A 26,339-nucleotide genomic window follows, 5' to 3' on the forward strand; every position below is an offset into this window, starting at 1 on the left:
GGGAGTTGGCTCTCAGCTGTTCTCAGCCTGAAGAGGAGGTTCAAGTAGGTATTGGAACCCTTGTTAAAAGGTTAAGTTTTCGGCCGGGCACGGTGGCTCAAGCCTGTAATCCCAGCACTTCGGGAGGCCGAGACGGGCGGATCACAAGGTCAGGAGATCGAGACCATCGTGGCTAACCCGGTGAAACCCTGTCTCTACTAAAAAATACAAAAAACTAGCCAGGCCAGGTGGCGGGTGCCTGTAGTTCCAGCTACTCGGGAGGCTGAGGCAGGAGAATTCCATAAACCCGGGAGGCAGAGCTTGCAGTGAGCTGAGATCCGGCCACTGCACTCCAGCCTGGGCAACAGAGCGAGACTCCATCTCAAAAAAAAAAAAAAAGGTTAAGTTTTCTAGAAATAATGAGTGGTCAGCAGATCCTACTAGGTAAGAAACAACCTTCTAACTGTTTCTGAAGAGTAGAAAAAGAGGACTAGAAGAGGCAACACTTAATCTAAAAGATTACTCATAATGAAATTTGAGGCACGTCAAGAGGTTGCCACTCAGATCGTAGCAGACCCAAGGCCCAAGCAGAAGATTGCGGCTGCCTGGGTGGAGGATGTCAATCATGAGAGGCAGGTGCAAAGTTGGATTTCCAGAAATAACACAAGGAGCTAGGGAGTGTGCCAGACTCATTTATGACCTCTGGATTCATGGCCAGAAAAGCAGGTAAAGAGGCAGCTGTGGCTACCAGCTGATAGGCCTCCCAGCAGGCAAGATGTCCCTAGGCGGTTTGTGGTCCACACTGACTGGGGTCTCACTGAGGGTCACACCTTCACTAAGTATCTTCTTTCACTTTCCTCCCCAACAAGAGCACTGCTCCCTGTGGGTTGCCTGAAGATTTAAGCTACTTATATATACTTAGTTGTCATAAAATACCATGAGGACTGTGTCGCTTATTGGGTATGCTCACTCTCATTTTTACAAGGATACAAATTGGCTTATTTTTATTTTGTTTTATTTTATTTTATTTTATTTTATTTTGGTGAGTCAGTTCCTGCCTCATGAGGCACAAATGTAAATCCATCCCAACCCACAGAATAATAGCAAATCAACAATGAACCTCCCCACCCCACTGGCCCCAGGATGCTGCTCTGCAGCTGGTTCATACTGAAGTTCTATCTGAGGTCAGAGACTTACACATTTTAAGGATTTTGTTTTATTCCAAGCCATTTGTTTTTTTCTTCTGTATCAGATTTGCCTGTATATGAAAATATGCTGCATAAATTATAATCTTTGCTCCTAATGTGTATTGCTAAGTTGCTTGTCACTTTTAGCAGCAGTTTCTGTTTAATGACCATTCTCCTTTTAATTCAAGTGTTAAGAATCTGTAAAAGACAAAGTGCATATGGTAATGCTTCCTAACCCCTTGTTAATTTATTATGTATTAGTATGCTCAGTAGCTACCGTATATAGCCTGAATAGAGCCTACTCTGTTACACTCTCCAAAATTATTGTGCTAATGCATTGAGACAATCATTGCTCAATAGCAAAACAGTGTCTGACATATGCTAAGTGATCAATAAAAATCAGCTAGTACTTTTATTAAAGATATTTAAGTTATTCACTTAACTCTGCAAGGAACAACTGTACAAGAGGCTCTGTGTACACCAGTTGAGAGAAAAGGCATGTTTATCTAGACTAAACTTAGTCTAGGTTTTGAGATCCCAGGAGCATAGACAGATACTGGGGAAGAATAAGATAAGTTTACACAGTCTGGCCAAGATGGTGAAGACTCGTCTCTACTAAAAATACAAAAAAAAAAATCTGGGCACGGTAGAGGGTGCCTGTAATCCCAGCTACTTGGCAGGCTGAAACAGAGAACTGCTTGAACCCAGAGGCAGAGGTTGCAGTGAGCTAAGATCGCGCCACTGCACTCTAGCCTAGGCAACAGAGTGAGACTCCATCTCAAAAAGAGATAAAAAAGAGATAAGTTTACACATGTTGCTTGAGCTTCTCTTTAATTCATTTAATTTTGTAGTTATACAACAATAGATTAGCTTGGTTTTATCTGTATTTACTCTTGGAGTTTAACCCATCAATGGATGGCTCATTCCTGGGAGAACAGGAAACGACAGCACACTGTACTATAACTGGTGACAAAGTGCTTAGTGGCAGAGCCAGAATCAACAGCCATCTGCTGCCAGTGTTAGCATTTTTCTGTGTCAATAATAGCAATATGCACTGCGATGTATCCATGAGTGTTTACTCCATCACAGATAATTTATTTAATTTGCCCAAGACCCTGGTGAGGAATTAGCCTCATTAAACAACTCTTTATGAAACAAATCTTAAATCAATATGGGAGATCCTCAGACTCCAGATTTTGTGCTCATTGTATATAGTTTTTTTCCAGGTCTTGCTACTTTTCAATATTTTAGGTGACAGAATTATCATTTTAAAAAATGAACTTAACAGTGCTAAGCCTTAAGTTCGATATTATGTTCAGAGAAAGCTTTCCAAAAAGGGAAAAGCAATGAAAATACAACCTTGTCAAATTTGGTACTTTTTTTTTTTTTTTTTTTTTTTTTTTTTTACTAATCCTCAATTTCGTTTTCTATTATGGTTTTAAAGTTAGAAAATATATATTTTAACCTTTTTGTTATTTATTTGCTTTAATATTGAAAGCCTCTCAGGGGTGTACTACCCAGAATCTCTGCTCACATTTGCCTGCCGTACCTTTTCCCTCAGAGACACAGGCGTTTGTATCACCTGCCCCTCTCTGAGCTTTTGCCAAACTGCCCCCCACCAACAACCCCACACACACACTGGTGCAAGGCTTCACATTTAGCTGCAACATTACCACAGGTTGATTGAAGGATCTCCTGGAAGTGCTGCCTCATCTCTCTTCCACATGGCCAAAGTCAAAGCAAGCAGAAAGAGGTATATAGAAGCCCCTCCACTGAAAATTCAGAAATCCCACTGGGAATTTATTTTTTCTCATTCAGAAAAAGGTGACCTTTTACTACCCTCACAGAGAAAGTAGAAATTTTCTCTTCTCAGAAATATCCATGAGGATTGATACTGGCTATTGATTGAAGTTTAAATCTGACATTCACTTCTATTATTCCATGAATATCACATGTTCCATGGATCTTGACATGTTGACAGTGTCTAGTACAGCCTTAGACTGCAGTCACAGCAAGAAGCTGAGGACTCGCCAGTAGAACATTCTTGAAACAAACTTCTTAAATGTTTTCTGAAATGCATTTAAGGACATTTCCTTGCATATCCTCATTCATTTATCTAAATCCCTATTTTGCTAAATTCAAACCTTAGCAGTACAAACTTTGAAGACAATATGTTTTCATATATTCACTACTCACTGGAAAAATTAGTGCTTCCTACTATTTTTCCTAGAACTGTATCCTTTAAAGGTCTGGAAAGCAGTGGAAAGGCAGAACAATGGGTCTAATTACAGAGATGTTCTAGTTTTAATTTTAATCACTTAGTAGTACCCAGACTATTATTTATGTGATCATGAAAAATAAAAATAAAAACTAATTGTGTGGGTAAACTCTGATTTTAAAAACCATTTTTCCAATATTTAGCCTTGTCAGCATACATAAAAGAAATATTTTTGCATTTATAATATTTTAGGGGCTAAAGTACACTGATTAAATGTACTGTTTTGAGTGAATCATAAGTAATGCAGCCTTTACACTTTGGACTATAAAGAATGCCATTCACATTTAATTACATCTCATCACCAATCTTTCTTAACGGCCACTTAAGGCTTTAAACTCATCAGAGCAACATCCGGTTATAAAAAGGGTCTTCCAGTGTGGCAATTCCTCAAGGATCTAGAACTAGAAATACCATTTGACCCAGCAATCCCATTACTGGGTATATACCCAAAGGATTATAAATCATGCTGCTATAAAGACACATGCACATGTATGTTTATTGTGGCACTATTCACAATAGCAAAGACTTGGAATCAACCCAAATGTCCATCAATGACAGACTGGATTAAGAAATTGTGGCACATATACACCATGGAATACTATGCAGCCATAAAAAAGAATGCGTTCATGTCCTTTGTAGGGACATGGATGCAGCTGGAAACCATCATTCTAAGCAAACTGTCTCAAGAACAGAAAACCAAACACTGCGTGTTCTCACTCATAGGTGGGAAGTGAACAACGAGAACACTTGGACACAGGAAGGGGAACATCACACACCGGGGCCTGTTGTAGGGAGCAGGGAGGTGGGAGGGATAGTATTAGGAGATATACCTAATGTAAATGACGAGTTAATGGGTGCAGCACACCAACATGGCACATGTATACATATGTAACAAACCTGCACATTGTGCACATGTACCCTAGGACTTAAAGTATAATAATAAAAAAAGAGAAAGCCAACTGTAGAGCAAGAGAAATAAAATTAAAACAAAAACAAAAAGCAAAAACAAATGAAGAGGGTCTTCTAGTCCAGTAACACCCACTTTCTAGGTGTATGTCAACAATGAATTCATTCCCTAATTACCTTAACAAAGGTGGGTTGCATGCTTTCTAAGGGCCGGGTGTTTTGTTAGGTTTATTCATACTTGTTTTATAACTTCACATATGTTAGCATCATCACTTTGTAGGAAAGAAAACTGAAGATTAGAGAGTTTAAGTTGTTTGCCCAAAAAACACTTATCAAGTTTGAATTTGGATCTGTGGCTTCCTCTGTAACCAAATACTACAATTTCAGTGTCAATTTTTCTCATTGGAAAGTGCATTGAAATGGTGTTTTAGTGGGTCATCCTACTAAATGCTTCCTTCCTTCCTTCCTTCTCTTCTTTCTTCTTGACTTTACTGGGGTTTAAAAAAATCTCTTTTTCTAGCAATACAAACGTTTGAGTAAGCAAAATATTTCTGTCAAAGTGATAATTTGTGTATGTGAAGCAAAACATCTCAACTTACTGAAAACTTGATTTTTAAATTCCAAGCCTGCTCTCCAGTTGTTGACACACATCTGAATCTCAGAGGAACGTTTTGGCCCAGGGAAAGATGTGGCAGTCATCAGCCTAGGGACAGTACCTGGAACGAACAAACAAAAAAGTATAAAAGTGGGTGAGATATCAAAAGAGGGTGTGTAGATTGAGAAGACCAGTTGGCTGAGATAAAAAAACAACCAACCAACTAATCAACCAAAAAAACAAGACAGCCCTCAGGGAACAGGCTTATGCAGAAGGCAGGCAGAGGCCCGGGAACCATGCCGGAGTAAGGAGATGGCAGCTGAAGTCAGAGAGAGGCCTGGTGGCTGAGAAAACCGCAAGAAATAAAGAAGAGTTGGGTATAAATCTAGTATCTTAAATCTGAGTTATCAAGGTCAACCTTTAACCAAAATCAATATCTAAACGTTGCCAAAAAATAATAGCAACCCATTGGACAACCGTCAATGCCCATTGGATCCTGAGATCCTGGTCTCTAAAACTAACTCAGCTGGAAGAATCCAGGACTCATTGGAGACTGACTTGTTCCAAGTCTTGGGGCAAAAATAAATTCAGAAGGTGGTACCAACTTGCCGACATTGCTGGAAAGCAAGAATGCATTTTAAATTTCAAAAGAAATGCTAAAGGAGCAGAGAAATTTAATAAAGGGCTTTTAGGAGCCCAGTTGTTCAAAGCTTTAAAAACAGAACTCACAGCAATGAATTATTGAAATAAGTTGAGTTAATGAAAGGTGGTGAGTTAATTATATACAAAGGAAAAAAGGATTCAAAAGGGAGACTATAATAACATATTTTTATTGAAATAAGTATGTGGCATTTGTGTGTGTCTCTCTCAAAGTGTGTGTGTGGGTGTGAGAGAGAAAGAATTTTACTTATTCTGTTAATTACATGGCTGTATGTATGTGTGACAAAATTAATGATATCAATTGTATGATGTTTTAGAATATGTTGAAACGGAACTATAGTAATATGTTTTATAATAACTGACATTTTATGTATTCTGTCTATTATTTAGGATTTATTAAGTAATAAGACAAGAACAGCCATTTTAAAATGTCATTTAATTTCTCTAAGGAAATTTAATGACTGTGGAACTGAATTTGGTACTGAATGTTCAAAAGCCTAAAAGTTTTTTCAAAGTCTTTATGTATATTTAAACAAAACCACGTCAATTTTGTTGTGAGTGTTCCTCATTTTCTACTCCTGAATGCACTGAATGACTGTTTTTTATTCTAGTAATGATATGGCTATATGTGCGTGCAACGAAATTAAAATTAATTGCATCAATTGTATGATTTTTTTGTCCCAGAGGGCCTGGATTAATAGAAGTCCAGTTTCAATCAGGCAATTATCAACAGTGCCCAAACAGGACTGAAATATTTATTTGATTTGTCAGTAAAGGTGGAGTAGGATGACCTCAGCAGAGCCAATTCAATTGATTGAGCGTTGAGGCAGGAATACTGGAAGGTGTGTGTCCTTGAGAGCATTAGTCCCTAAAACGAAAGAGCCAGATAGAAACACAAGAAGTGTGCAGAATGCCAATGTGTGTGTATCTCATAATGTCTGGAAGATCAGTGTCCCTGCCAGGAAGGAAGAATATGGAAAACATGCAGAACAAAATCAGTAGCTAATGCATCAGTCTCACCAAGGGCTAAAGCAACTGAGCAGGAGGTCTGACTCCAATCAGAACTGGGCAATGTGGGACTGGAATCCAAGGTGCTGGGCTGTAAGGTCATTGCGCTTTGAAACAGGGACAAATAAAACACTTGAAAAGGCCGAACAAGGCAGTCCATGGGGTGAGAAAAATCACCTGGTGTATCTGCTGCTCCAGAGCTGCTCCCAGCTGAAAATCTCTAATCTTTAGCTAATTGAATCCCACTGAGGAGGTAACTTGTACAACTTTTGAAGAATAAATTCCAATATGTCTGGGATAGTAATTCCAATTTTCTGGAAATATTAAAATGATTTCCTTAGTATCTCTTTAAGCTCAGGAAAATTTAGAATCAACAAAACAGATGATGAATTATATCAAATCTGTATATTGTATTTATTTGCTAAGGTAAGAAGTAATTGGGGAAGTTTTTGGTACTTAAAACATTTGTAATTGTTAAGACAATTTGTCTTATTAGATTACAGATTCATCTTTCTTTTCCAGTTAAAATGCAATTTAGAAATCAATTTTTGACTTTTGTCTTTAAGTTGAAAAGTATAAGAAATTAATCTAAATACAAAAACAATAATAGAATGTAAAAATAACATTTATTTATTATATTTCTGGGCTTGTTTAAATGCTTAAGATAGTTTTGCTTATTAAATAGCATATGAATTGCTTTACAAGAGAGTGGATATATTCAATTTACAAATACTGTTTAAAATATTTAAAGAAATTTAGTTAAGGCTTTCAAAATTGTCTTATAAATATTGAAATAGATTTGCAAATAAAATATTAAACTTGTAAGTTGAACATAATGACTTATGGAAAATCTTAAGTTTGGCATTTTATTTACTTGAATATTTTGATTAGTAATTTAAAAGGCAAGGAGCCACAGATAATCTTCTCTATGCACTGAAGCCACCCTTCAAGGCAACAACTCATACTAACAAAGTGGAATGAGCTGCTACTGGGACACGGACCACTCTGGGAGGGTAGGTGGAAAGAGAGGAGCAGGAAACAGAAGCTCATTCATGGAAACCAAAAGGAACAATAAACCAGAGCTGCCAAGAGAAGCACAGAGGATCTTCAAAATATAATACTAAGGGGAATATAGATCTAGACCGCGGTGCAATATTTGTGAATTTAAAACACATGCATACACAACCTGTAATTATACACTATGCAAAGATTCAAAAATACCACACAAGGGCATACGTCAAGCACATGGGCACCTCCGCAAGGAAGGGGTAATGGTAGATGAGAGAAGGGAGAAAATGAGAGGGCCTGGCAGGAACAATCGTGATAGGACCATAAACTAAGGAGTAGGATCAACCAAACCCATGGCTGCCTGTGTTTTAAATTGTTTTAAAAGAATAAAGAAAAGAAAACAAGGACAGAAAGGAGAGAGGGATGAAAATGAACTAAGAACCATACACTGGGGTTGATTCTATCCTGATCTGATCTGCAAAAGGCCCTTCAACTCAGCCTTCCTGTTGCAGGTTGGAAAAGATAGATAGATAGATAGATAGATAGATAGATAGATAGATAGATAGATAGATAGATAGATAGATAGATAGATAGATGGATGCACAGTTGGATGGACAGATGGACAGAGGGATGGAGGGATGGATGGATAGATAGATAGATAGATAGATAGATAGATAGATAGATAGATAGATAGACAGACAGACAGATAGTTTCTAGTGGGAAATATATATATCTCTCTCTCTCTCTCTTCAGACTCACCTGGCTCAATAAAATACCACACTTCATGTAGTTACTATTATAAGAGCGACTTCTTTCTTTTGCCTGTCCCTTCACTGGGATCTGATAAACACTAAATACTGGTGATAATTATGAGAATAGTAACTGGAGTCTGCATTTTCAAATGTGTGGATGAAGATAAGGTTCCCTTCTCAATTTTTTTAATATTACCATTTCTCACCATCCCCTAAATTTGTACAAGTCATTCTGAAATGAAACACCAACTATTCACACATTAACTGAACCAATTATTTTTTTGCCCCTTCTTCCCTCTTTTTGTTCCAACCATTAAGAAATGTGAGAAACTAATTAGTCTTTATGTAAATTTAAATTAAACCATGTAAATTTTGCTGTGGGTGTTTCTCCTTTTCTACTCCTGAATGCTTTCAATGAATATTATTTATTCTGGTAGTTAGATGGCTGTATGTGCGTGTGATAAAATTAAAATTAATTGCATTGATTATATGATTTTTTTTTTTTGTCCCAGGGAGCCTGGATTAATAGAAGCACAGTTTCAATCAGGCAGTTACCAATAGTGCCCAAACAGGACTGAAACTATTCATTTGATTTGTCAGTAAAAGTGGACTAGGGATTTCTACAGAAGCCTCTGACATTCCCATACTTTACCTCAGGACAAACTGCAAGGTGGGAAACTAGTCAACAAAATAAAGGTAAGAGTTTCCAATTTCCAAAGGTGGGAATTGTCTCTGTAGGATAGAAGTGCAGAAACACTTTCCCATAGAGGACCAGATGGTGCATATGTTAGACTTTGTGGAAGAAGAGGCAGAACTGAGGATATAATAAAAGTACAAGAAAGAAAACTCCTGACTTCTCCACGCCATCTGCTATTTCCATGTTACTCACCACTTCGGATGCTGGGCTGCAGTGCCGTGAGCCTGCCAGCTGGGTGGAACCTCTGGGAGTGGAGGGGGAATCAGGGTGGAGCTTGGTGTCTGCAGCCCACAGTGCTTGCCCACTGAGTCCCTGACTGCTGGACCTGACAAAAACAGGCAGCTGCTTGGAGTTGGCTCACAGGCCATGGTCCACTGATCCTTAGTCTAAGGAGTCACATCTACCCATAAGATGAACCATCCATGGCTAAAGATGCTTAATTGAGACAAGGGAGTATAATAATTACTGGATGAGACAGCAGGTCTTTAGTCTGGTGATGGCAGGAGCAATGGATTCACCAAACCCCTTTAATTTTCCTGCTAGCCACACTACTGGACTATATTGCCCAGCATTCCTTGCAGTTAAGTTGGGGTCATGTGACTGGGCTCCAGCCAATAAAAATGATGTGAGCCTGGCAGTAGAACTTTCTGCAAGGTTCCAGATTCCAGGGTGACCATAGCAGCTGTGTGTTATGGGGTCATAATGCAGAAAGACCAGGATCTTCAAATGACTACATAAGGCAGAGGTTTCCCCACTGCCCCCCACACTTGGGATTGTAATGCAAAGAATAAATAAATGTTTACGATGAAAACCACTGGCAGGGCCGGGCGCGGTGGCTCAAGCCTGTAATCCCAGCACTTTGGGAGGCCGAGACGGGCGGATCACGAGGTCAGGAGATCGAGACCATCCTGGCTGACACGGTGAAACCCCGTTTCTACTAAAAAAAAAAAAATACAAAAAACTAGCCGGGCGAGGTGGCGGGCGCCTGTAGTCCCAGCTACTGGGGAGGCTGAGGCAGGAGAATGGCGTGAACCCGGGAGGCGGAGCTTGCAGTGAGCGGAGATCCGGCCACTGCACTCCAGCCTGGGCGACAGAGTGAGACTCCCTCTCAAAACAAAAACAAAAACAAAAACAAAAGAAAACCACTGGCAGCTGGGGGTTGTTACAGCAGTGAAAAGACTGTGACTAACAGAGGCAGCAAGAAATAGAGGGGAGAGAGAACGGTGCCCATGTACGTTATCCTGCAAACCGGGCTCACTGTCCAATGTGCTGGAAGCCAGTACTATGACACTGGGTTTCTGAGAAAAGGAAAGCTTTATACTGCAAGTTGACTCACAAGGAGACAGGAGTGAAGCTCAAACCTGTGCTAGTTTCTATTGGGAAAAGTTCACGGGGTGGATTCCGAGATTAGTAGGTAATTGATGGAAGGAAAGGGGAGGTCTGGAAAGTCGTTGGGCATGTACAGTTATCTTTTTGCACTAACTCATGTGCAATTGCAGGGGAAGTTAGTATGAAACATGCAGTGAAAATTCAGGCTGTGATGTCAGTGGGCTTGTCCTATACAAACTCCAGTCATCCATACCAGTTCCAGCTGATTTCAGTCAGGTCTTTTACCTCATAAGTAAATTTTCAGTGCTTTAGCAAGTTGTTTCTGTTCTTATCTGCCATCCCACAACCTCAAGAATTTCTGTAAGCTACTGGTTTCTTCAACTTTTGGGGGCAGAGTTTCGTGTGTAACCCACAAAGTCCTAATAGTTCCATAATGAGGGACCCACACCTCCTAGAAAGGGGATGTTTCTGAGAGGGTCATCACTGAGGAGCAGAGCTGGACTAATACAAGATGAGACAAGACATGCCAACATAGAGGGCAGCCTTCTCAATGAGAGGCTCTCATTTTCAGATAGAAATAAGCTGTGTTTTCTCCATTTCATCTGCCTCCTGGTAAGCTATCATCCTGTGGAATCTTTGAGATGAGGCACCCATACTGTGCTCTGAAAGGAACAATAAAATTACCTGAGAGTCTTCAAAATAGGTGAGAGATAAAGGACGATGTTAGAAGAGGAGTATCCACAAAACCATGAGTATACAGAATAAGAAGAAAATATAAACTGAGAATAGAGGGAGTCAGCAACAGTGGAACACGTGGATTTTACATGAATGTGCCAACCTTATGTTGTCTATCATAGAGGAGTCACTGGGGAAATATCCTAGCAAAATTACCATGTTTAATATGAAATTTTCAACAATCAGAACTTACAGAGTACAGTACTTAAGAGTGTGGGCTTAGAAGGAAGAAAATATGGTATCATTTGCCAAGTCTGGGACCTAGAGCAAATTTTCACCAAGCCCCTTTCATTTTCCTGCTAGCCACATGACTGGACTACATTGCCTAGCATCCCTTGCAGTTAGGTTGAGATCATGTAATTGGGTTCTGACCAGTGAAAATGATGTAAGACTGGCAGTAGAATCTTCCGTAAGATTCAGGATTCCAGGGTGACCATAGCAGCTGTGTGTTATGGGGCTATAATGCAGAAAGACCAGGGTCTTCAAATGACTACATAAAGCAGAGGTTTCCCTGCTGCCCACACCCCCCCCCACAGATCCCTGCCGCATTTTCTCATCTGCTAAATGGGGATGATATTATTCTTTAATTCATAGAGATCTTGTAAGAATTAACCTAAATATTTAGATACATTTTTAAAATGTGGCATTTATTAGGCAGTTGATAAATGCTAATTATTACGGCATTTAGTAATGCTTTAATAATAGCATTGGAGGTGTGAAAGTTGATTTGGCCGAGAAGCTCAATTGAATGGAAGCTCAACTGCCTGTTCCCATATACAATATCAGAAAAGTTATTCTGAATATTCATGGGATGCCAAGAATAATGCAAATGGGAGGATGAGAGCCCCAGCCCAATGTCAGTACCTGTTTTCTATGGGAGGCTTCTTTGGAAAACCAGATATCTCATAGTTGGGCAGGTCTCCACACATAGGCTTTACAGATCTTAGATTCTATGCCTTGTCTCTCTCACGAGGTCTCAATTCTCTGAACTGAGTGCTGTTCTGCTGTTCATTTAAGAGTCTCCAAGTGGAGCCCGTCATAGGCTAAATTGCCAAAACCCCTGGTACAGGTGTATGACTTTAGCTCAGACACCAGCACAGCCTCTGCTCTCTTCCTGTTAGCCCTTGATGTCATCCAGAGATCTGAGCTGTTGCATCTTGACCTCCAGGAGTTGGTTCCGTTGGGCCTAGGTCTTGTTTCCCAGGCCTGTCTCCATGCATGGCCTCTGCTCTGGGGCGCTTCCTGCCAAACTGCAAGATCTTTATCATCGAAGTATCCTGGGGCCAGGTATTGTATTTACACAGGAAAAACCCAACACATGGTCATGACATTGTAGTAAAGAGTCTTGGATTCAGATGGAGGAGGAGAAAGAAACCTGTCCTGGGAGTCAAGATTCCCAAAGTGCACCTTCATCTCAATTAAGAGGCATGTTAGCTCTGCTGTCTAGACATTCCTAGAGGGGAGTGAAGGGAAACAGATTTCAGGTATAGCGTTTTCTTTTTCTTAACTTTTATTTTAAATTCAGGGGTGCGTGTGTAGGTTTGTTACATAAGTAAACTTGTGCCATGGGGTTTTATTGTACAAATTACTTCATCACCCAGGTATTAAGCCTACTACCCATTAGTTATTTTTTTTGATCCTCTCCCTCTTCCCACCCTCCACCCTCTGACAGGCCCCAGTGTCTGTTGTTCCCCTCCATATGTCCATGTGTTCTCATCATTTAGCTCCCACTTATAAGTGAGAACATATGGTATTTGGTTTTCTGTTTCTGTGTTAGTTTGCTCAGGATAATAGCCTCCAGCTCCACCCATGTCCCTGCAAAGGACACAATCTCATTCTCTTTTTTATGGTTGCATAGTATTCCATGGTGTATATGTCCCACATTTTGTTTATCCATTCTATCATTGATGGGCATTTAGGTTGATTCCATGTCTTTGCTACTGTGAATAGTGTTGCAGTGAACATATGCATGTATATGTCTTCATAATAGAATGATTTATATTCCTTTGGGTATATACCCGTAATGGGATTGCTGGCTCAAATTGTATTTCTGTCTTTAGGTCTTTGAGGAATTGCCACACTGTCTTCCTTAATAGTGGAACTAATTTGCACTCCACCAACAGTGTATAAGAGTTTCTTTTTCTCCACAACCTCACCAGTATTTGTTATTTTTTGACTTTTTAGTGATAGCCATTCTGACAGGTGTGTGATGGCATCTCAAAGAGCTCCTGCACAACAAAATAAACTACCAAAAAAATAAACAGACAACCTACAGAATGGAAGACAATTTTCCCAAACTATGCATCTGACAAAGATCTAATATCCACATCTATAAGGAACTTAAACAAATGTACGAGAAGAAAACCAACAACCCCATAAAGAGTGGGCAAAGGACACAAACAGACACTTTTCAAAAGAAGACATACATGTGGCCAACAATCATATGAAAAAAAGATCAGGTATAGTGTTTTCAGTGATGGGACAGGCATGGAGGAAGATAATCAAAGTACTCTCATGGGACATGGCAAGGAGATTAGAATGAAAGAGAACCAGGAAGATGAGGAAAGAGGAGCAGAGACAAAAATGGAGAAAGGAGGGCAAAGAAGAGTTGGGGTGGAGAGAGAAGACTCTAAAGACAGAGAGGATGGACATATGAAGAGAAGTTGAAGCTCAGGACCTGGTGGAGAGCCATGGGATTTAACCTAAGGTATGAATGAATGTAGAGGACTACGTGCTCGCAAACGAGACATTCCGATAAGTCCTGCTCTTGCAAACAAAGCAGGGCGTTCCTTCCCTGTAAACAGGGAGGACAAAGGAGCCAGCTGCAAACAGCAGACCCTGGGGGCTTGTTTATGTGTAAACATCTTGAAAATCCAGAAAGTCAGGGAAAGGTCAGAAAAACAACAATGTGTCTTGTGACTTGGCAAGATTTCACAAACGACTGTATAAAATAAAGCAGAGTGCGCCATTCAAGGTGGCTGCCATGTTTGTTTTGTCTTGTGTTGTCTTGTGTGTTCATTCCTTTGTTTAGGAAACACACGGACCCCAACAATGAATGGAAGCAAGCCATGGCTATGGTTGCCACCAAGCCAGGAGATGTGTTTCCCCTTGATTGAGGGGTGTGAGACCCCCAGGGTCAGGGCTCCTGTTCAGTCACGGGACTCTCCATCCCAGCTCAGATGCCCCCAGAGAGGATATAGCAGTCACTCCTAGAGGCCACTGCAGGGAACTGAAAATTATTCTCTGCTCCATTTTTTGTTGGTGGGGAGAAAGGATGAGGAATTCGTCACCCCCTTGTGGGAACCCAAAATGTGCTTCTCTTAAGAGCCCTGCAAGGCCACAGGGACTCTTGCTTGGGTGCAGGAAAAATGCTGCTTCCAGGGAAGAAGCAGCTCTGGCCCTGGCCTCCATTCCTTCAGTCCTCTTTAGTCTTCAGCCAGGGACAAGGACCCCAGGCTGCCCAGAGGTGAGAATGAGTCCTTGCTATTGCAGAGAACATAGGTTTGGGTTGGTGTGACTGGGGATAGGAATGGGGGTGGTCACAGGAGGCAGGAGGATCTGAAAGAGGTCTTGTTCACCAAGCACCCTCTTCTGTCACATCCCACTTGTGTGCTCACCAATGCATCATGTTAAGTAGTGCTGGACACATGCAAGATGTTTTTCTCTTCAGAGTGAGCCTCACAGGAGTAGGAAACGGGGGCTTGGGGAGGAATTGGGAGGGGAATAGGCACTCTCCTTGCAGCGCGTTGGCCCAGAGGAAAGAAAAGAAGCACTGAACATATGGTGCAGCCCTTGGCCTCTCAGGGTTCTGAGAGCAAGACCAAAGGAAGCCAGGGTAGGCATCTGGGGACAGACAGGCAGGTGGCCCCAGTCCCAACCTCCTCTGTCCCACTCTGTCTCAGATCACTGAAAAGTGGTGATGACTCTGGGAACCCCCTGTCCAGCCCCACAGTCTGGCAGCAAAGAGGAGCATGGGATTGGGATAGACCACAAGAACTCCTCTCAGTTTGCCTCCCCACCAACTGGGTGACCTCAGGCAACATGTTTCCCCTCGGTTCTGGGTCTAAAAACACCATTATGAAGAAAATATCAGAAGTAAAAATGTAATTATAAAGTGTTTACCTCAGTGCCTGGCACAGTGCAAGTGCTCAAAAGCTGAGAAACTTCAGGAAGGATGGAAGAGTGAGGAACAATTCTGAAGGAGGGAGGCTGAGCCTCCGCGATCGCTGCTGTACAGAAGCGACGTCCCACAAGCTCAACACCTGAGCCACCAAGCCCCTGTTGTGGGAGAAGAGTCTTCGTTGTCCTCACTTTGCTGTTCTCATCAAAATCTGCCCCCAAATCTGGCTGTCTTGGGAGTATAGTCACTTCTTCCAGGCTATTTCCAAGGATGCTGAAGACCACATTGCTAGGAGACCAGGTCAGAACTTGCCCATAAGGTGATTCCCCTCCTCCCACCAACTTAGAGAAGAGCAAGCTCCCATTTCTGCTTTTATAAAACCGCTGCTTCTAACACGTATATGAAACAGTTGTTTGCAAGACACTGGGCATCAGGCAAAAGAGGATGTTGGCTCCTGAAAGATGAGAAAAAAGCAAGGCAGGCCTTACAATTGTCCAGCTTACTACAGGGATAGAGTTTCCGGTTGTAGGGCCTGCCTTGCTTTTTTCTCATCTTTCAGTGACTATTTATACTTTGTTTGGTTTGGTTTGTTTCTGGTGGGAGGGCAATTCCATTCCCTGTTATTACATCTTGGCTGAAACAGAACCTCCTCATTGCAACTTTAATTGCAATTTTAAGTAATTTTTACTCGATGTCCAATTTTGGCCACTTATTAAACAAAGTCTGTTTGAACACAGTAAGTCCACTTAACACTTAGCCATTTTATAAGGAGTGTTGCTTTGTTTCAGTGACTATTTATCCTACCCTAGGCACTGACGTATGATATTTATTCATCCATTTAAAACTCAATGATTGTTTGAGGGGTGTGCAATTATTTAAGATCTTCATTGTGGAAACAGAGGATTAAGGGATGAAGAAATACACATGAATAGCGTAGCTTGCAAATGATGAAAGCTGGATTTCAACCGAGGCAATGTCCCTAAAACCTGCACTCTTCATTGAAGAAGACGCTATGCTGCCTAGCCCAGGGTGGAGTCGTATCAACCATGACTAGAAACTTATTTTCAGAGCAATACCCCATTGGGATCTTTCACAAACAATAAACCTCTCATTTCAGTGTTAAAATATGAACCATGTCACACAGCACACTGAACGGACAAAGCTTCTTTTAAACAGAAGAGCAGTTTCCTGCTCTCGCATGGACACAGATAAGCAGGTTAATGCTTGTCAAGGGCCCAGAGTAAAACATGCTAGAGGAGGAGTCAGGAGATCTTACATAAGACATTGCACAGTTTGCTTTTCACACTGTGTGGATTAGTAGAAGGAATAGGAAGGGCCATGACCCAAGAAACGGACGGTGGGAAAGAGTGCTATCAACGCCTTCAATAATATCCAAATAGCCACATCAAAAACCAACCACTTCTGTGCACTGTCCCTCACTGTTTGCATGCCTGACATTTCACTCCTACCGTGACTCGATGAAATAGAGGTGCTCTCACTTCCCCAATTCAAAAATAAGGAGTTTTGACGCTCAGAGAAGCTGAGAGGGTCACAACCCAAGATCACATCTCTAAAGGCTGGTGAAGGTGGGAGTCATACTTAGTTAGGCCTCTGGCTGCAAAGTCCTCATTCTTACCCAATATCTTCCATTGTCTCCCCAAATGCTTTATGGAAATTAATTCATTTTCTTTCCCTAGCAGCACTCAGAGGTAAGTACTGTCATTAACTGAGGTAAGTACTATCATTAACGGATATAATTTGGATCTGTGTCCCTGCCAAATCTCATGCTGAAACGTAATCCTCGGTGTTGGAGGTGGCCTGGTGGGAGGTGTTTGGATCACGGGGTCGGACCCCTCATGAATGGGTTAGCGCCATCCCCTTGATAATGAGTGAGTTCAATTCACACAAGATCTGTTTCTTTAAAAGCGTGTGGCATCTCCCCTTTCTCTCTCTTGCACTTGCTTTTGTCATGTGAAGTGCATGCCCCCGCTTTGCCATGAGTAAAAGCCTGAAGGCCTGTCCAGAAGCTGAGCAGATGGCAGTGCCATGCTTCCTGTACAACCTGCAGAGCCGTGAGCCAATTAAACCTCTTTTCTTTATAAATTACCCATTCTCAGGTATTAATTTATAGCAATGCAAGAATGGCCTAACACCTTACCCCAAGGTTTAGTTGAAGAATCTGAGGCACAGACTGGTTAACCAATTCCTAGGGGGAAAAAATTCACCTGAACTTGATATTGCCAATTATAACAGCAGCAGCAATAATAATAACCAACAAGTACAGAGGATTTATTATGTAACTGGTACTATTCTAAATGCCTTATCTACATGAGCTCTATGAACTTATTAAATATTTTCAATTACGCCACAATATGCTTCTATTATTAGCGCTCTTCAACACATGAGACAACCCAAGCAGAAAAATGTGAAGTGGCTGCTATAGGTCATATAGATGGTAAGAGCAAAACAGATTTTACCCCAGGGCAAGCTGGCTCTAAACCCTCGCTCATAACCATTATGCTACACACACATACACACACACATTGCACACACAAATATATGCACATACAAATACAGAAGAAACATACACACTCACATACCAACATGCACTACACAAAATCATATACACATGTATATATTCACATACATATACACACATCATGCACTTACATATACACACATGTCCATAAGCACATGCACACAGATACACGTATATACACATGCACACATTCCCACATGCACACACACACAAATATACACACATTCAATATACACATAGAAAAATATATAGCAACTCATACACATATACACACATATTCAACACACGTATACACACATACACACATATGCACAAAACGCAATATTTGACTTTACTCTTAACTATAAACAATTGTGTGATAAAAATTAAATTATAAATTTCTCCAAACACGAAAGTTTCAGGCTGCCAGTCCTTGATGCATACATGTCAGATCCAGGAGTTTTAGGATGTGTCTGGAGCCACTTTTTATTATTTCTCGCACAAAGAGAAACCCAAGCCCTTTTGACATTCAGCATTTGTGGAATGTGGATTTGCTGTTTCCTTTTTCATTAAAACAAACCCTCCCAGACTAGAATGAGGCGCAGCGGTGATGCGCTGGTAAGGGTGGTGGGGCTGTCGGATTTAGTAGATGAAAATACAGAATGCATAGTTCAATATGAATTTCAGATAAGCAATGAAGATTTTTCACATAATTATGTCCTAAATTGCAGCCCATCCTGTGTCTTACCTGGCCAGCCAATTTTATTTTATTTATTTATTTTTTTTAGGATAAGTGTATCCCAAATTGCATCCTTTGTTCTATATTTTATCTGGCAACCCTGAACACAGGGCACGTGGACTGATGGCTCATCATCGAATTACTTGAGGGGCTGTCACTGGCTTCTTGCATTTTAGTCAGAAATGGAATTTAGCAAATACTGTGGGCTCCTGAATATATTGTGTGCACTTCAGAGACACCCTGCTTCCTGTGTTGTTCAACTTTATGCCTCATGCCTGTGCTTCCAGTTACAGAGAACAAACCACAGGAGGTTATTCCCTAGGGAAAGTGGACACAAGAGTGGGGGCAAAATCTATTTCTCATCACCAAAAAATTGATTGGCTAGAAATTGACCTCCACTGTCATCTTCTTCCCGAGTTGCAATAGTAAAATACAATGATTGAAACCTACTGAAACTTCAGCCTACTGTGGTCCAAAATTCGTTCTTTACAAACAGGACAACTTGCTCATGAAACAAATCACCTTAAGGGAAGTGAATTTTTCTCACTAAGATACCTAACGTTTCGTAGTAATAGTTATAATTCCCATTATTCTGCTGTCACTTGGTTTTGTGGACAGAACTATTACTGTATGTAAATTGTGTGCAGTTGCTTAACAAGATAAAAGAAGTTTTAATCCATCTGTTTTTCAGGGTAGAAATTACCTGATCTAAATATTTCTTTTTGTCAGAAGAAAATTTTTCCCAGATGAGAATTAGGAAAATGTCGCAGGTTGAAAAAGCTGGGTATGTATTTAATACCCCCAGTAGCACACAGAGTAGCTAGTTTTATTCAACTCACTGCACAAATATGAAATTAAGTGGGTTTCACCAAATACATCTTGGGATAAAAACAAAGTCTGTCTTTAGTCCCATATGATTTAGTGAAATTCATGCACCACTGGTTTGTTATAAATTAAAGATTAGTACAGTTTTTTGGTTTGGTTCAAAATACAAGGTGACAGAAATGAATTAACTTTACAGATGTTCTTAGAAATTGTATTAGGTTCACCCAAGTAGAACAAAAGGGAGGCAGTTTTTAAGGAAAGGGATAAAATTCAAGACAGAAGTTTTCTAAAAGAAGCAATGATCTGCCAGGGTGTTACAGACAAGGAAGGAAGAAGAGTACATCCAAGGGAAGCCGGCTCATTGCCCTGCTGATGCCATGGTCAGGTGAGGAGTCCAATTATACCATGAATCATTAGCCAGAGCTGAGTCCTGCAAGAGCTTCATGAATCTGAGGGATCGAAGGAGGAGTAACAAGTCATTGCGTGCATTCTCCTTCTACTGGGGTCTCCAATTCACATACATAGAGAGACCAGACCAAAAAGTTAAATGAGAGCTCCAAACATCTAAAGGTACTGAGATTGCCAAACATCTAAAGACACTGAGCCACTTAGCCCCAGCTCGTGGCTCTCATGTGGGAATAGATCTTCCAATTCCAAGAAACTCTAAATATCCAGATTAAGTGAGAGTTTCCAATGTTACTGTCACATCAAGGGTCAGGTTCCTCACGCTTCCAGTGTATGCCAAGGTCTGAGGGAAGTAGAGGGATGAGTAGCAGATAGCTGAAAGGACACTCAGGGAGCCATCGGCAGGTGAAATATGGTTTTATTTAGCAGCTCTCTCACACAGTCCACCTTTATCTCTTCTGCCTGCTCTGGCTGCAGCCCCTCTTTGCAGCTCCTGCTGCTCCCACCCTTACAGCTGCACCCCCTGGAGCACTTGCTGGTTTCTGGCTCCCTGCTGTCCGTCTGCCCTCTCTCCCTAGAGAGTCAGCAGCTTCACTCTCTCCCTCTGGGCGTATGCCATATGTACAGTGTTAGAAGGCAGTTATACCTTTTGCAGACAGTAGTGGCTTCTAGCCAAATGTGAACTTAGACAAACAGGTTATATAACAAGTAGAGCTGTGCACCTGCACTCCAAACTCATTGAGTCACACTGGCTTGGATGTCTGCCTTGGCCTATTCTTGACCGAAGTACATCCATTTACCTTACAGCCACTGAGGTAACTAAAGTTAAAAAAAAAAAAAAAATAGCATGGACAAAGAAAACAAAGCTGTAGATTGATTCAGGCTGTTGACCATGAGTTTGTTACCTTTGCACGATCTCATGGTAAAAAGCATTTTTTGCATAAGACTTGGGAGAGGCTTTGTTAATAATGTTAGTAATTTTTCTTGTTCTGCAGTTGGACACAGCTGGTTAATATTGTGTTCCATGAATTCTTTTCCATGGGTACACCAGGGTTCTTAGCTGCCTTCCAACTTTCCTGGAGCTGCCCTGAGTTCTAATGTCTGCCTCATCTTCCTGGAAATATGATTTAGAACTGGTTTTAGGGATGCTCTAGGTCTCTTTACTGTTCTTGGTAAATGAGACAAGTATTTCTGATAGGCAATAATTTTTATTATTATTATACTTTAAGTTCTGGGGCACATGTGCAGAATGTGCAGGTTTGTTACATAGGTATACACATGCCATGGTGGTTTGCTGCACCCATCAACCCATCATCTCTGTTATGTATTTCTCCTAATGCTATCCCTTCCCTAGCCCCCCACCCCATGACAGGCCTCATGTGTCATATTCCCCTTCCTGTGTCCATGTGTTCCCATTGTTCAACTCCCACTTACAAGTGGGAACATGTGGTGTTTTGTTTTCTGTTCCTATGTTAGTTTGCTGAGAATGAGGGTTTCCAGCTTCATCCTTGTCCCTGCAAAGGACAAGAATTCATCCTTTTTATGGCTGCATAGTATTCCATGGTGTATATGTGACACATTTTCTTTATCTAGTTTATCATTGATGAGCATTTAGGTTGGTTCTAAGTCTTTGCTATTGTGAATAGTGCTGCAATAAACATGTGTGTGCATGTGTCTTTATAGTAGAATGATTTATAATCCTTTGGGTATTTACCCAGTAATGGGATTGCTGGGTCAAATGATATTTCTGGTTCTAGATCCTTGAGGAATCGTCACACTGTCTTCCACAATAGTTGAACTAATTTACACTCCCACCAACAGTGTAAAAGTCTTCCCATTTCTCCACATCCTCTCCAGCATCTGTTGTTTTCTGACTTTTTAATGATCACCATTCTAACTGGCATGAGATGGCATCTCATTGTGGTTTTGATTTGCGTTTCTCTAATGACCAGTGATGAATTTTTTCCATGTGTTTGTTGGCCTTATAAATGTCTTCTTTTGAGAAGTGTCTGTTCATATCCTTCACCCACTTTTTGATGGGGTTGTTTTTTTTTTCCTTGTACATTTGTTTAAGTTCCTTGTAGATTCTTCATATTAGCTCTTTGTCAGATGGATAGATTGCAAAAATTTTCTCCCATTCTGTAGATTGCCCGTTCACTCTGATGATAGTTTTTTGTTGTTGTTGTGCAGAAACTCTTTAGTTTAATTAGATCCCATTTGTTAATTTTGGCTTTTGTTGCCATTGCTTTTGGTATTTTAGTGATGAAGTCTTTGCCCATGCCTATGTCCTGAATGGTATTGCCTAGGTTTTCTTCTAGGGTTTTTATGGCTTTAGGTCTTACGTTTAAGTCTTTAATCCATCTTGAGTTAATTTTTGTATAAGGTTTAAGGAAGGGGTCCAGTTTCCGTTTTCTGCATATGGCTAGCCAGTTTTCCTAACACCATTTATTAAATAGGGAATCCTTCCCCATTGCTTGTTTTTGTCAGGTGTGTCGAAGATCAGATGCTTGTAGATGTGTGGCATCATTTCTGAGGCCTCTCTTCTCTCTTATTTGTCTATATATGTGTTTTGGTACCAGTACCATGCTGTTTTTGTTACTGTAACCTTGCAGTATAGTTTGAAGTCAGGTAGCATGATGCCTCCAGCTTTGTTATTTTTGCTTAGGATTGTCTTGGATATATGGGCTCTTTTTTGGTTCCACAGGAAATTTAAAGTAGTTTTTTTCTATTTCTGTGAAGAAAATCAGTGGTAGCTTGATGGGGATAGCACTGAATCTGTAAATTACTTTGGGCAGTATGATCATTTTCATGATATTGATTCTTCCTATCCATGAGCATGGAATGCTTTCCCATTTGTTTGTGTCCTCTCTTATTTCCTTGAGCAGTGTTTGTAGTTCTCCTTGAAGAGGTCCTTCATATCCCTTGTAAGTTGTATTCCTAAGTATTTTATTCTCTTTGTAACAATTGTGAATGGGAGTTCACTCATGATTTGGCTGTTTGTTTGTCTATTATTGTTGTATAGGAATGCTTGTGGTTTTTGCATATTGATTTTGTATCCTGAGACTTTACTGAAGTTGCTTATCAGTCTAAGGAGATTTTGGGCTGAGACAATGGGGTTTTCTAAATATACAATCATGTCATGTGCAAACAGAGACAATCGAATTCCTCTCTTCCTACCTGAATGCCCTTTATTTCTTTCTCTTGCCTGATTGCCCTGGCCAGAACTTCTGATACTATATTGAATAGGAGTGCTGAGAGAGAACATCCTTGTCTTGTGCCAGTTTTTAAAGGGAATGCTTCCAGCTTTTGCCTATTCAGAGGATATTGACTGTGGGTTTGTCATAAATAGCTCTTATTATTTTGAGATACGTTCCATCAATACCTAGTTTATTGAGAGTTTTTAGCATGAAGGGGTGTTGAATTTTATCAAAGGCCTTTTCAGCATCTATTGAGAGAATTTTTAATGTAATATAAAATAACTGAGATTCTATTCATCTTGGGAAAGCACATTTAAGTAGATGTTGTATCTTCAATAACCTATTGGTAGGGTTTTCCACCCCTTAGCTGGTGACATTGACCTTTTGTCAAGCCTGTCTCCTTAATGTTGGAATTAACAATACACCATGTATTAAAAGAAATGACCAGGAATCAGAGGATTTTATTCTAGTTTTGGCTATGTTAAATAACCACTAACTTTCTAGGTAACCTTGGACATATCTTCCTTCTTCTTCTCCTCCCTTAACTAGGCTAAGTCGTTGTTTTTAAATCTGTCATTCACAAACACTGTTAAGATATTCGAGCATACCTTGTGATGACATTTTGGGTGCATACACTTGGTAAAGCTATCTTCCCCAACCATGCAAACAAACGCTAACCTAGGAGTTGCTATAAAGGTACTTCGTAGATGTGACTACAATCCCAACATCAGTTGACTTTAAGTAATGGTGATTATTATAGATAATCTAGGTGGGACTGATCCAATCAGCTGAAAGATGTTAAGGGCAGGGATAAGATTTCCCTAAGCAAATAAATTCCACTGGTGAACAGGAGCTTCTCCCATGCCTGAGAGTTTCAACCTACACTTCCTGAGGCCCTGCCCTGAGGATTTCAGATTTGCTTAGCTGCCCTCAAAGTTATGAAAGCCAATTCTTTGCAATAAACTTTTTAAATGTCTGTCTCCTACCGGTTGATGTGTGTCTGATATCCATGTATTATTGTTTCCTTAAACCTTGGATTTGAATACAATCACAGAAGAAAACTTAAATATACTTCTTTAGAAAGTGACGTTTACAAATCTACCGTAAATAGGGAGTGACATCACTTAATATAAATAAAATGTATCAATCATGTTTGCAATAAGAAACAGAAGCCGCCAGGCATGGTGGCTCACACCTGTAATCCCAACATTTTGGGAGGCCGAGACAGGCAGATCACGAGGTCAGGAGATCGAGACCTTCCTGGCCAACATGGTGAAACCCTGTCTCTACTAAAAATACAAAAATTAGCTGGGCATGGTGATGCATGCCTGTAGTCCCAGCTACTCGGGAGGGTGAGGCAAGGTAATTGCTTGAACCCAGGAGGCGGAGGTTGCAGTGAGCCAAGATCCCGCTACCGCACTCCAGCCTGGGCGACAGAGTGAGACTCCATCTCAAAAAAAAAAAAAAAAAAAAAAAAGGAGAAAGAAAAAAGAAAAGAAAAGAAACAGAAGCAACACACAAATAAAGATCCATCATTGACGGTACCTTTACATTTACAAAGCAGCTATATTACTCACTGTATTATACAAGGTATTTAATGCCATGTTTAGTCCAGGCATTCCCATTGCCTCAACATTCCTGACACTTGGAAAACGCTGCCTAAGGGACTGCTAATTAGCATCCCAGCTCCAGGACACTAGCCATGCTGTTTACCCACTCTGTCAGATCACAAATGCCTTTTGGACAGATAACAGTTGCTCTCCTAAATTCTTTGTTGCTTCACAAATGTTACTGTTTCAGTTAAGAAATAAGAGCCCAAATAAGCTTTAACATATTTTGAAAAATATGTATTTCATTGACACATTCATGCTCACATTATGTCTCAGCCCTAGCTATGCACAAGCAACATTTTATCAGGCAGGGTAGATAGGGGCATATTCAGAGACAATGATTCTTTCCAAAGAAGTGAGCCATCAGCTCAGAAGGAACCCCCTGGAGTACAATCCTACATGCAATCATAAAGGTACTGCTGTCTTAAGACTCTCTGTTAGGCAGGAAGAACAGTGAAGGGCAAGATTCCTCACTAGAAAGATGTAAGATGAAACCCCGAAAACATATGTGGAAAGTGTCTGTGTGTATTTTTAAAGATGACTAGCTGTATTAGACTTTGTTTTTGGTTTTTGTTTTTGTTTTTTTAAACAGCCTATTCCTCCTACACATACACACACTTTAATTAGAACTCTTTGGGTTTCACATGATAAAATAGACTTAGGAAAGAAAAAAAAAAAAAAACAAGGAGTTGTAGTAGCTCTCATAATTAAAATGTTTAGGAATGTCTGGCTTCAAGTATGGCTTGATCCAGTGGTTCACATGAGGTCATCACAACCTCTTCCCTTTTCTTTCTCTTGGTTACACTTTCTCTGGGCAAGGACCATGCTCAAATCACTTTTCTCTTCTGATGACCTACAGCTCTGAACCTTGTATCTATTAGATTCCAATCCAACAAGAATCTGCCTCTATACCAGCATCTCTATCTGAAGTCTCTTTTTTGGATGGCTCTCGAGATCTGTGCCCATCTCAGGCTTGAACCCATCTTCTGCCCTGTAATGTTCCGATTTGTCTCAGGCCAGACCATACTATTTAATCCAAAGCCAGGGTGAAGACTTCTGAGTCTTTTGGCCTGTCAGCAAAGGGTCTCAAGTTTAGAGGCCACCTCAGATGCTACAATAAAGAGATTCTAATGAAAAGTAATACGTTCAGAGGTGTGCACAGGGCTTTAGGAACAAAGAAAAGATAAGGAGGCACCCAGAGACCAGCAGCAGTGAGAAGTTATTACCAATGTTCAGCCCAAGAGGACAAGAGAAGGAGGAAGGAGTGTAATTGGAGCCAACAAGAGCTGGAGCAGTGGAGAAGGGGACACCTAGCAGGAGCTGCAGTCTGAGATGGATGTAGTCAGAGCTGACACACAGTGTGAAACAAGGCGGGAGCAGGAGCAACCCCTCTCTCCTCCTGGCATCAGATCTGTGGCAGGTGGTTCTCAGCGTCCAACTTCAACAAGAAGTCGACCAGCAAGAAAGACCAGGGAATACAGTCCCCAAGATCAGCCTCCTGAGCCAGGTAGGGCTGGAAAGGGCAGACCATAGCATGGAGAGGGCAAAAATGCAAGATGACTAGCATTTGATGAGAACTGATACTGTGGAGACCAATACAATGCAATCCCATAACACGCCCCACCAATGAGTAAGTCAATAAATAAGGAAAGAACAAGGACGCTAAAAAGAATACACGAAATTCTCAGCCTGTCTTCCAGGGGCTTAAAATTTAAACTTTGCAGATTTTGTGTAAGATAAGTCCAGAGAATATGATGATTACAGATATAGAAATTAGAAGTAGCAGAGCTG

The 26,339-nt window shown here is 40.7% G+C and overlaps 2 long non-coding RNA genes across 9 annotated transcripts in view; one reads left to right on the forward strand and one right to left on the reverse strand.

Annotated features, from left to right (window-relative positions):
* Positions 1–9,722, reverse strand: part of LOC105493568 (uncharacterized) — a 49,612-nt gene extending 39,890 nt beyond the window's left edge. For 4 of the 7 annotated variants that reach the window (XR_011608690.1, XR_011608691.1, XR_011608688.1 and 1 more), the window contains exons 1-2: positions 9,263–9,721; positions 4,950–5,066 (exon numbers count right to left, since the gene is read on the reverse strand). This is a non-coding gene — a long non-coding RNA (uncharacterized lncRNA). Of the gene's footprint in view, positions 1–1,007; positions 1,365–4,949; positions 5,067–9,262 lie in introns of those variants that run through there. The other 3 variants (XR_011608687.1, XR_011608692.1, XR_011608693.1) reach the window with 3 other exon arrangements.
* Positions 9,723–11,591: 1,869 nt separating this feature from the next.
* On the forward strand, positions 11,592–14,102 carry LOC105493564 (uncharacterized). Of its 2 annotated transcripts, none has more exons than XR_011608695.1 (3): positions 11,592–11,639; positions 12,256–12,421; positions 13,195–14,102. It is a non-coding gene; the product is annotated as an uncharacterized lncRNA (long non-coding RNA). The 2 variants fall into 2 exon arrangements; XR_011608694.1 differs by lacking the exon at positions 11,592–11,639 and adding an exon at positions 11,651–11,735.
* Positions 14,103–26,339: the final 12,237 nt, after the last annotated feature.

This window comes from Macaca nemestrina, chromosome 10 (genome assembly GCF_043159975.1).
Source record: "Macaca nemestrina isolate mMacNem1 chromosome 10, mMacNem.hap1, whole genome shotgun sequence".
Taxonomy (NCBI): domain Eukaryota; kingdom Metazoa; phylum Chordata; class Mammalia; order Primates; family Cercopithecidae; genus Macaca; species Macaca nemestrina.